A 10579-nucleotide genomic window follows, 5' to 3' on the forward strand; every position below is an offset into this window, starting at 1 on the left:
TGCTTCCATGTGCATGGTCTCCAGGCACTAGCACGGATTTAAAAGGGAAAGTGGGGGTGTGGTGGTTAGGGGAGACGAGGGAAAAGACAGGCAGTGTACTTAGGTTTCGGTACATGCAGAACAAGGAGCAATTGGCATCTGTGTGGTTGTTCTTTTCTACGTGGGTTTTGGTGTGTAGAGCGGAGTTGTATGTTTTCCAGGTAGGGGGATATATAGATTTTAACTTGTCATGGTGATTAAGCCAGTTGGAGAGGTTTGCATTTTGATATAAGAGATGAACAGCTTTTGAGTGTTTAGGGAGAGGGTTTTCTCTAGCCATATGTGTCATCGCCGTTGGTGAGCACGTAGTGAGGCGTGTGGTTTGGTCAGAGGTTGTTGGTGGGTTCCTTACTGATGCTTAGCTACTCAATGCAACAGGTCACAATAGAACAATGCCATGCACCTTTCCTGGGAGGCCTTAATTTGAACAATACAGAGCACAATGTATAGGTGATGCAGACATATTAGGCATACCTACATGTTAAACAGTATGTAAAACAATGCAAGGCATTTTATTAGGATACCTATATTTGAACATCAAAGCACACATTGTAGGGCAATACACTTATACATTAGACTCCTAGGTTTGAAAACACACTAGAATACGATATAGAATAACACATTGTGCTTTTTTAGGAATTCCTACTTTTGAGAAACATTGGAGACCCGACAGGACATACTATTGTAATGCGCCTACCTGGGATACTTAGCTGTAATGTACAATTTCTGGGCAACGAGGAAGAACTTGAGCCTTACTTGGTCGTGTGGATCTGGAATGATCTGGAATGGAATAGCAAGGGGAGGGGCGGTACTTGGAGGAGTAGTGAGATAAGAATGGTGTTCTGCTTGACTATTGGTGCGTGTAGACCTAGGTGCATCTGGCGTCTGTGTGGCTTTGTTTTCAAGGTGGATTGTGATATGCAACCATGAGAACTTTTGTTTCCAGGTGGGAGACAAGGTAAGCTCTGGGGAGCATAAGTGATTAGGCCAAGGGAAGGATGAAAAGTTAAGTACAGTTTTGAATATATTGATGAGGTTTGTGGATTCTTGTTCAGCTGTTATAGGCCATCGAGTTAGTGACAGTGATGGCTGGTGATTTTTGCAAAGGGGTGCAGAGTAAATGGTAAACACCAAAGTCGCTACGGTGCGAATAATGCTTTACAAACTTTACAATTTCACAGAAACCTTTCCTAGAATCATTGGGTTTTTGGTACTTATGATGGTAAATTTGTGTAATGTGTGCAGTGTTTCTTTTTAATGCAACTAATAGTGAGGGCAGCTATTGTCCAGTACTAAAATGGGGTACATAGACAAAACAACTTAGCACTACTTCCTCCAGTTGAAACTAATTGAAGACCCCTTAGACTCTGTGCACCAATGCTCCACATGTCAGTACACCTTACATAGTCTGTGGCCTGTACGCACTCCCTCAGAAGCCACAGTCATAGTAGCATAGTAGTGTGCCATTTAAAAGGCATACCTTGCAGCACTTTAAATAGCGTACCTGTGCAGATACAAACAATCAAATACCATGCATCTAGAAGATCCCTGTGTAGCCATATCAGTGCCATGGAGGTAGCCCATGCTACTGCACCTTCCAGTTGACATCTCAGAAAATGTTTACAATGGATACGTTTTAACAAATGGGTTCAAATAATGGAACTCACCCTATACAATTGAATGAGAGTTACTGACACCCGATGAGAGCAGCTCAATGCAGTACAAACAATTTTCTAATGGCCAACTGTGATTTATTACTCAAGGGCACTTGCCTTCAGTTGAAAAGCCTGAGACAGCAGAGGGTAATTGATGCAGGTGTGGAATATTGGGCTATCATAATTGGCTTCCACTGGAACCACGTGCTGACATAGACTATACTTTCCAATCAGGTAAGCTAAGCATACACACACATGCACAATGCCAGTGCATGTTGTGTAACATCCCACAACTTGGCATGTTGCAAATTGTTATGCCAAGGCTCCACGTTATGAACTCAATAATTGAAATGTATTATGTTATGATTTTCTTCCTTCATGAATGATGACTCCACAACTGCATGTTCTTTTCTTTGTATGTTATACTCTGCACATTCAAAGGAGTTTCAGCTTACATCCACAGCCCTCCTCCTCCTTTGACCATGAACCTCGCCACAATACCTTTATTCTAGATATTCAAGCAGAACACAAGATATCCTCCTCCAATCACCAACAGATTCTCTCAATCTTACTGCATCTCCACCTTCAGCACCCTACTGAAATTCCACCATTTTGCCTCACTTGTTAACACACTGGTCTTTGTAATCTTAATAACTTTAACTGTCTTACTGAACCTAGAACAGGATATATGCAAATTGAAAGGTAACTTTATCTTAACACGGTCACCATACTTAATAACAACATAGCCTGTTCTCTTATTGGTGTCATATGCTTGCTTCATTCTTTCCCTCTTCACTTCCACCTTCTTTAAATCCACAACACATGTTACTCTCTGTAATAAATTATCCACCCAAACAGGTAAGCTGGTATCTCTATAACAATTCCCTCTCATTATCTCAAATTGATATGTATCTGTATCGGGGTGTTTTGTGACTATGTACACATGTAGCATCTTGTTCAGGACTTCATCAAGTTCTAACCATGACTCTCTGCTTATAATATTCTTCACCACCCCATTGAACCTTTCAACTAAGCCATTAGCTTGTGGATGGGATAATGGCGTAGTATTGTGTTGAATTCCTTTCTCGTTCATGAAATTTACCATATTAACAGACACAAATTGCACGCCATTGTCAGTAACAATTTCTTTTAGCATTCCTTTGGAAGATATGCTGTAAAAATATTATGACCGCCTCATCCAGCACATTCTCTTCATCCCATATTGACATCCTTGACCAACACTCTACAATCTCGTTGTGTTGCTCTTCCCTAAACTCAATCTCTTAGTTATAATCAATTAATCTTGATGCTAATCTAAACACTCTGGGACATGTTTTTTCTGCACCTCATCATTTTAATATTTAAAGCAGTGGTTTATGATCCATTCTCAAGAGAAAAGTGGGTCCCCAAATACATTGTTTATAATCCTGGAAACACCAAGCATATGCCAGGGCCTTTTTCTTTATCACAGAATATCCTCTCTCTCTTTGTGACAATGTCCTTGAAGCAAAACTAACTATCTCTTCACCAGCCTTTCCATCCTCTTGTGTGTCTACAGCCCCTATCACCCTGTTACTGGCATCAACTGGAATAACTGTGTTGCTCTTAGTGTCCAATGACGTTAGTGCTGGAGCCTTATATTGCATCCCTTCGCCCTCTCAAACGCCACTTTTTGGATTTCATTCCATTCAAACTTAATTCCTGTTTTCATTAGTGCTCTCATAAATTCTGAGGCAAAGTCTGTCATGAATGTTGTGTAAAATTGGCACAAACCTAAGAATGATAATAATTTGTGTTTATTTGATCATTCAGGATCGGCAATTATGATGTTTACTAATAATTCTTTGGGACTGATAACATGCTTAGACAATGTGTGCCAAAGATACTCCACTTCGTGTTGATATAATTTGCACTTTTGCAATATTACTGGCATTGCACAGTCCTTTAATTTGTTTAATACCTATTCCAGCCTCTCTTTATGTTGAACTTCATCTTTCATCTCAAAATGTCATCTTAAAAATACTTGACTGGCGGCAGCCCCTTAAACAGTTGTCTATTTGACTTTTTTGAAAGACTGAAGCTGCAGACGCTAATCCGAATGGCATCTAATACATTCTGAACAACCCACATTGTGTGATAAATGTTATCAGATGCTTGCTTTATCTGTTAATTTGATCTGATCATAATCACTGCGCAAATCAATGGTTGAAAATATAAAGGCTTCTCCTATATTCTTCATAATTTCTGTAATATTCAGCAGAGGATGCGTATCAACCGCTACATTGCAGTTCACACCCTTTAGATCTATGTGCAACCTAAAAGTGTTGTCTGGCTTTATGCCAATCAACAAAGAAGGCACCCATTTGGAGCTTTCTGCCTCCTCTCTGATCTTTTGCTTCATCATGTCATGCAACAGCATTTGTAGTGGACCTAACAACCTCAGTGATACTTTACTTACTTTACTTTTGATGGGTTCGTTCCCCATCTTTAGTTTAATGTGGTGTTGATTTCCTTTTGAAAGCACCGATTTATTTCTGAAAACTATTGATGAAATATCAGCCAATTGTATTTGCTTAAAATCTTGTTTTAAAACCAATACTTGTTCCTTCACTCCAGGATTTAGTTCCTGTCCAAACTGTACCTGATGTCTCCAGATCAGAATGCGTGGTCCTTTATCCACCACATTTACTTTACCCATAATTTCTCTATCCTTAAATTTCAGTTTCTCCACAAACCATCCTATCATCCTAATTGAATGATCTGAATCTATGCTATTTCATTGACTGGATTAAGTGTCTTGACTATCTCCTCCAAGTGTCCCTTATACATGCAATGTGATATTATAGTATGCAGAGAACCTGAATCAGCCATCAAATTCATGACCACTCCTGCTATTGTTATTTGACACATTGGTCTTTCAACTCTCGCAAATGCATTTGAGCGTTCATCCAGATCCCATTTCATCAGTACATCTCTTCTATGTGAGATCTCAATGCTTGTTTCTTCTCGTTCAGTCCCACATTTACTGAGTGTATTCATTAACCAAAGCCATGTCTTTCTATTCACCCATTATACTGGTTTTATAGAACTTGTTTCTACAACCATGGCATTGTGACCTTTTCTTCCAAATATGTTGCCGATTTTCACAATGACAAAGCATGACTTGGAGGTTGCTATGTGATCATGTGCACAACATCTGTAACACCTGACATTGAAATGTGTCTTCTCTGTTCCATCTTTGTGTGAATTTCTGTTACTCTCTCCTTTACTAAGTGTTGCACACAATTGCATGCTATCTGCAGTTTAGTGTTTTGAGATGTTTTACATGCCTCTGAAGACTTCTCTATGCACTTTGCAATTCGGATAACTTCTTCAAGGGAAAGTTCAGATTATTTTCAGGTTCTCTATTGTATGTGATCATTTGTTGTGTGCACCATTATTTGGTCCTGTAATACCTCATTTAGAAATTGTCAAAAGTTGCAACGTGTAGCAATGCCTCATAATGCATCTAAGAATTCTTCAATGAATCTCCTGGCAATTGATCTCCAGTATAGAATGTGTGCCTTTCTAGTATTACACTTTCCATTTTCAAATGTTGTTTTTACATCCTGGCAACTACCTCTTCGTATATATTCAGTCAATCTCCTTCCTGTGCTTCCAGGATATGTTGTAGGTGCCTGCATATTTCTTGTCCCTCACACAAATGGCTTTTTTTCTACTAGCCATTAACCCATTCCTATTTATGGCTTCAAGGTAAATGGCAAATTCAGCATTGCCTTCTCCAGGGCAGGGGAAGAAGACCAAGATGATCCAAGTGTTGTCTTATCACTGACTAAGTCGGCTTGCTTTGAGTGAAAGATGTGTGCTAATGAAATGTGTTCATCATATCTCTGCATAGATATCTAAATAACTAACTTTTACAAGGCTCCTTTGTATCAATGTCATTAGTGTTTGTAAGCGCTATGGAATCGTTCATTCAATGTTGTTTGCTTCCCCATTTGTTTCTCTTTGTCTCTGTAAGCGCTGCGTGGAAGTGTCTTGAGTTGCTGGGGAACCAATATCAGACATACGTGGAGGACGTTTACAGGTGCACAGGGTGCCTTACTCTAAAAAATGCATGTTAAGGTGCAGATTTTTATTTATCCGATAACAAGGCGTGTGCCAGAAACAGGTAACCTCAAGCCCCCAGAACGTTCTGCAGAATTAGTATTTTTCAGAGGGAGCATTCAAGGGGAATGTTATACAGTGACCTTCCTTTGTAGCATGCTTATGTTCATACAGAGGGCTCTTCTTTGAGCCGATTGAATCACAGGATCATGTGGCTGCAGACCAGGCCGAGCACTTTTCCAATCATTACGTTAGGGTTCTTTTCCTTCATGAATGATGGCTCCACAACTGCAAGTCCTTTTCTTTGTATATTTTATTGGGCACATTCAGTGATTGTAATCACAATTTCCAGCCACAGCCCTCCTCCTCACTTGACCAGGTCTCTCCCCACAATCCCCTCACTCGACAACCTCATTCTCACCACATCACCATTTTCTTATTGAAGTAGAGCACAACAAATGGAATAGTGTTTTTTTCCCACAAATTCTGTTTTTAAATCAAATAAATAAAAATGCCTCAAAGTAAGACCAGCTAATGTAGTTGTTTAGGTTTGGCTGCGGTCACAAAAAGCTTAGCTGTGGTAAATACATATTGAACTGAATACAAATATAATGTTAGAAGGGCATGTTTGAAGTTTTTTGGCATCCTCAATTAGAAGTGATGGTACTGTGCCATTAATTAATAGCCGGAATCCAAAGGTAGGATGTTTAAACAAAGAGCATGCAATGTGCATTTCTGTGAATAGATGGCAGAAGATATGTGTGCATCCATCCATCCTTGATGGTTATAAATAATTAAATAAGTTGACTTTAGATCACTCCAAGTCTGAGAAGGTAATGAAATTACCTGCTTCACTCTTAAATAAACATTGCCTAGTCCCCTATTTTACTCACTTACTTACTCATGCTTACTTGCATGTTTGCACCAATTGTGTAACTCTTGCTATGTGAATGTGTAATGGTAGCAGAGCGGTCTGATAGGGCTAGTTGTGTGTGGTCACGAAGTGCCCTTCTTGAAGTGTGCTGCCAGTGGTGTATCACAAAATGTGGGCATGGGTTGCAAAATATGGCAAGGGGTTGCTGCCTTTTCTAAAAAGAAATGTCCCATGCCTTCGAGAGCTGCTGGTGCAGTGAAACTGAATGAGAGGGTTACAAAATGAATGGAATAGCCTTTATAAATGTCCTTATGACCTCACGCTATGATAGGTGTGGCAGATTTGCACAGCTCAACTGCTACCCGAATCTGGCCTTTTCACTCCTAGGATCCATTTGGCTTCATGTGCTCAATGCCCCGAGAGTAGGTATGAGTGGCCTGTTGTAGGCTGTAATTATGGAACGTCAGATTGGCCAGTGGTCGAAGTGTATGAAAAGAAGTAGTGGAACTAAGTTCCCTGCTGGCCTGCACCCACTCCCCACAATCCCCATCACCTAGTCCTCTCCCACACACAATACGCCCCCCCCCAAACACCTGCACCTGCTGTTTAAGGGACCGTTCAGTGCAGTGCACTGAAAGTGCAAGTTTCAACTTCTTCCTAAACTTTTATTTTAAAAGGAAACCATTCCGGAACGGTTTCTTTTTAAAATAAAAGTATAGGAGCTATAAAAGGTAATTAAAAAAAGTACAGGAGCACCGCTCCCGACCGCTCCCGCTCACTTCGACCACTGAGATTGGCATATTTGTTAAATATTTTGTGAGAGAAGAGAAGGGAGCTGAAGAGAGGGTTCCCTGGAATGCCCGTCCTCACCCCCTTGAACATGACAGCCGGAAAAGTCAAAAATGCACAAATTCACTCATTATTTGGGCAGCCCCCAGGAGGGCCAGTGACATCCACATATGCAGAAAGGTACCCTCTTAGATAGCCATTCAGACCTTATACAGTAAATGTCTTTAAGGATACAGGTGCTCCAACAATAGTTATGGACCCAAATGTCGTTGATGGATGACGTTGACTAGTGCGGAGAAACCAATGTGCTGACGTCATTAGTGACACCACAATGTAGCCACGTTAGTCATAAGTACACCTGCAACCATGCACAGAGCTACACAAATATACACATGCATACACAAAGAGCATGCTTACACAGTTCTATCGAGGACAGATACATATACATTCTGTCAAACAACTTTTATAATTTTTCTCATTAGCCAAATGCAGAACTGTGGAATGCAAGACAAACAAAGAGATGCAGAGCAAGCTTGCAGATGCTTATGGCAACTGACCCACTGGAACTACAGCATCATGTAAGATGCCTGGAAGGACCATGTGCGACTAACCTATGGGAAACAGGGCAGAGTATAGATGTGTAGAAATCATAGTAAAAGTATACTAAGGATTACATGAAGCTACAAGCCGCAGGATGAGAGACGAGGGAAACAGAACCAGGCTGCACGGAACAGCAGACCAGGGCTTGCAGCCAGGGTCAGAGACACGCAGCACGTTCCAAACCTAACACGACTAGGGGCAATCTGCAGAAAACCAGAATAAATACTCATAAATTGGAGACCAGAAGAGCTTGATTTTGTGGTCCTCAAACACATGATGCAGCCAAGTTAGACAATGGTCATTCATCCACAGTGGGAAGACAAACCATTCTGAGCAACACAGCCATGAAGTGAAACATGAGGTTGGTGACAATGTTGCAATGCTGAGGGCACTCTCACAGGAAAGAGTGGTACTGCTAACAGATACATTGGGAACACAAAGTTATTCTCATCACCTTGAGAAGGTGCACAGAGTGGAAGAACAGAGCTCGGTCCCAGCCTGAGGAGAGCAGTTCCAGCCAATCAGGGATCAAAAATTCAGGGGTGGATGGCAGAGGGCAAGGGCCAATGTCAATCCTGCAACCCTGCAACAATTAGCTATGGTATATAGGGTTTTTCCATAAGGGATACCACAGAGATCACCCAACCGGGTGACGGGCCCATGTTGTGACACAAGGGAACAACAGAAAGTCCCCACACAGGCTTGCGAGCTGTTATTCAGGGAATTTTTAAGAATGTTCTGCAATCCCTGTTGGTTTGTGTAATAAACAACAGTTCTAACTTGCCCTTGGTTGAGTCCTCCATTTGTTAATGGGGGAGAGTTGTTGGGCCCTGAAAGCTGAACGGGTAAGCTCCTAGTAACCCACTGACATCTGGCATACCTAAGCAACAAGTTGGTAGCAGAGGCATGGGCAACTGCACCCATTCAGCATAAGCAGCCTATCCCGCCACAGCACCTGGAGGGCTGTGGGGCACTTTGCGGAAAGCCAGCCCAGCAGGGAAGTGCACCACTGTGCAAAGGCCATCAGGAGCCAGCTTGTAAATATCCTGGCTGCAGTCCGTGAGGAGTCCAGCAGACAAGAAGGGTGATTTGGCAGCTTCTGGGAATCGGGTAGCTGAACAGCGACAGTGAGCCAAGGAGTGTAAGTATTGACTCAGCCACACAGCAACTAAAACGAGGGTAAAGTAACAGTGGGAACGGGGTGGCAAGGAATGTTGTTGAGCAACTTTGGCCTATTGTTGTGTATTGTTCAGTAGTGTCGAACATTGTGAAGCATAGTAGGGAAAGGAGCAGAGGTAGATGATATTTCTGTGGTTAGGAAACTTTCGGTCTTGAGGTAAAAGGTTCTGGTGAATAACCTAGACTATTAACTTAAGGGCATGTATGACCAACGTCAGGTGAATATTGGAGTCCCTGTGAATTTTGCATTTTAGCTTGGGTCATAGATCATGGTATCCCAGTGTAAATGTAGCAAAGAGAGCTAGCCTAGATTGTGGAAGGTGTTTGTCTGGTTAAGTCTTGCGGAGGCGTTTTATCTACAAGGAAGCACTGTGGGTACAGAGTAAACACAAGAAATATTGGTATCCCCTGTTAGGAGGCAGGAAGACAGCTGTGGGTTCATGTCAGGGTTGTGTAAATGTTTGTGTAATGGGACATTAGAATTGCAAGCATTGTAAGAGATCTGTAGCACTCCCTTGTTTAGTGAAGTAGTGATGTCACCCATTAGGCCTGTGCATAGGACTAGGAAAGTACAAGGAGGTACAGAAGTCGGTGCTGAGAGTTTAAAATTGACGGAGCAGATTGTTTGGCAGCGGTACATGGAAGGCGCATGAAAAAGATTGGTGGATGTGCCTGAGGAGGCAGAAGGGAGGTGCGCAGTCGTGCCTGACAGGTTGTTTGGGAGCCAGAGAGGCTTGCGAAGAGTTGAACTGGTGTTTGTGAATTTAAGAAAACTGAATAGAAACCATGCCTTGTGCTTGTGTAATAACGGCAGTATCAAAAGCCTTGACTCATGGTCAAGTAAGAATAAAGCAATGTATCAAGGGAAGTGCGTGGGGGATACGCCCCTACAGCACCTATATAAGGGCCTTATGCGATATAATAAGATTTGTAAATATAGCACGGAATGGACGAAGAGCACAGGGGGTGTAAACTGACTAAGCCATGGCTACAATGTGGAAGTTTCCCCAGAAATGTGCATCAACCATTACAGACACACATACAAGGGGAAGAAGTTGGTCAATTGCATGGCAATATTTGAACTCTGGAAGATGTTCCAGGAGGACAAGGGGGAAGTTACGAGGCATCAATGTATGCTGCGCCAGCAGGAGACACGGGGTGCAGTGTCCTTGGCCCCCGCTCCCTCACTTCCTCCTGAGAACGAGAAAGAAGGGGCTGCAGTAGAAGTGCTGGGATTATACCATATAAGGGAGCTGAAGGCAGCTGAGGGGTACACAAATCCAATATTTCAGCCTCCACAACATACCAAGGAGGAGGGGCAGAAAGGGGTCGGATA

This window comes from Ambystoma mexicanum, chromosome 10 (genome assembly GCF_040938575.1).
Source record: "Ambystoma mexicanum isolate Mex_15411 chromosome 10, UKY_AmexF1_1, whole genome shotgun sequence".
Taxonomy (NCBI): domain Eukaryota; kingdom Metazoa; phylum Chordata; class Amphibia; order Caudata; family Ambystomatidae; genus Ambystoma; species Ambystoma mexicanum.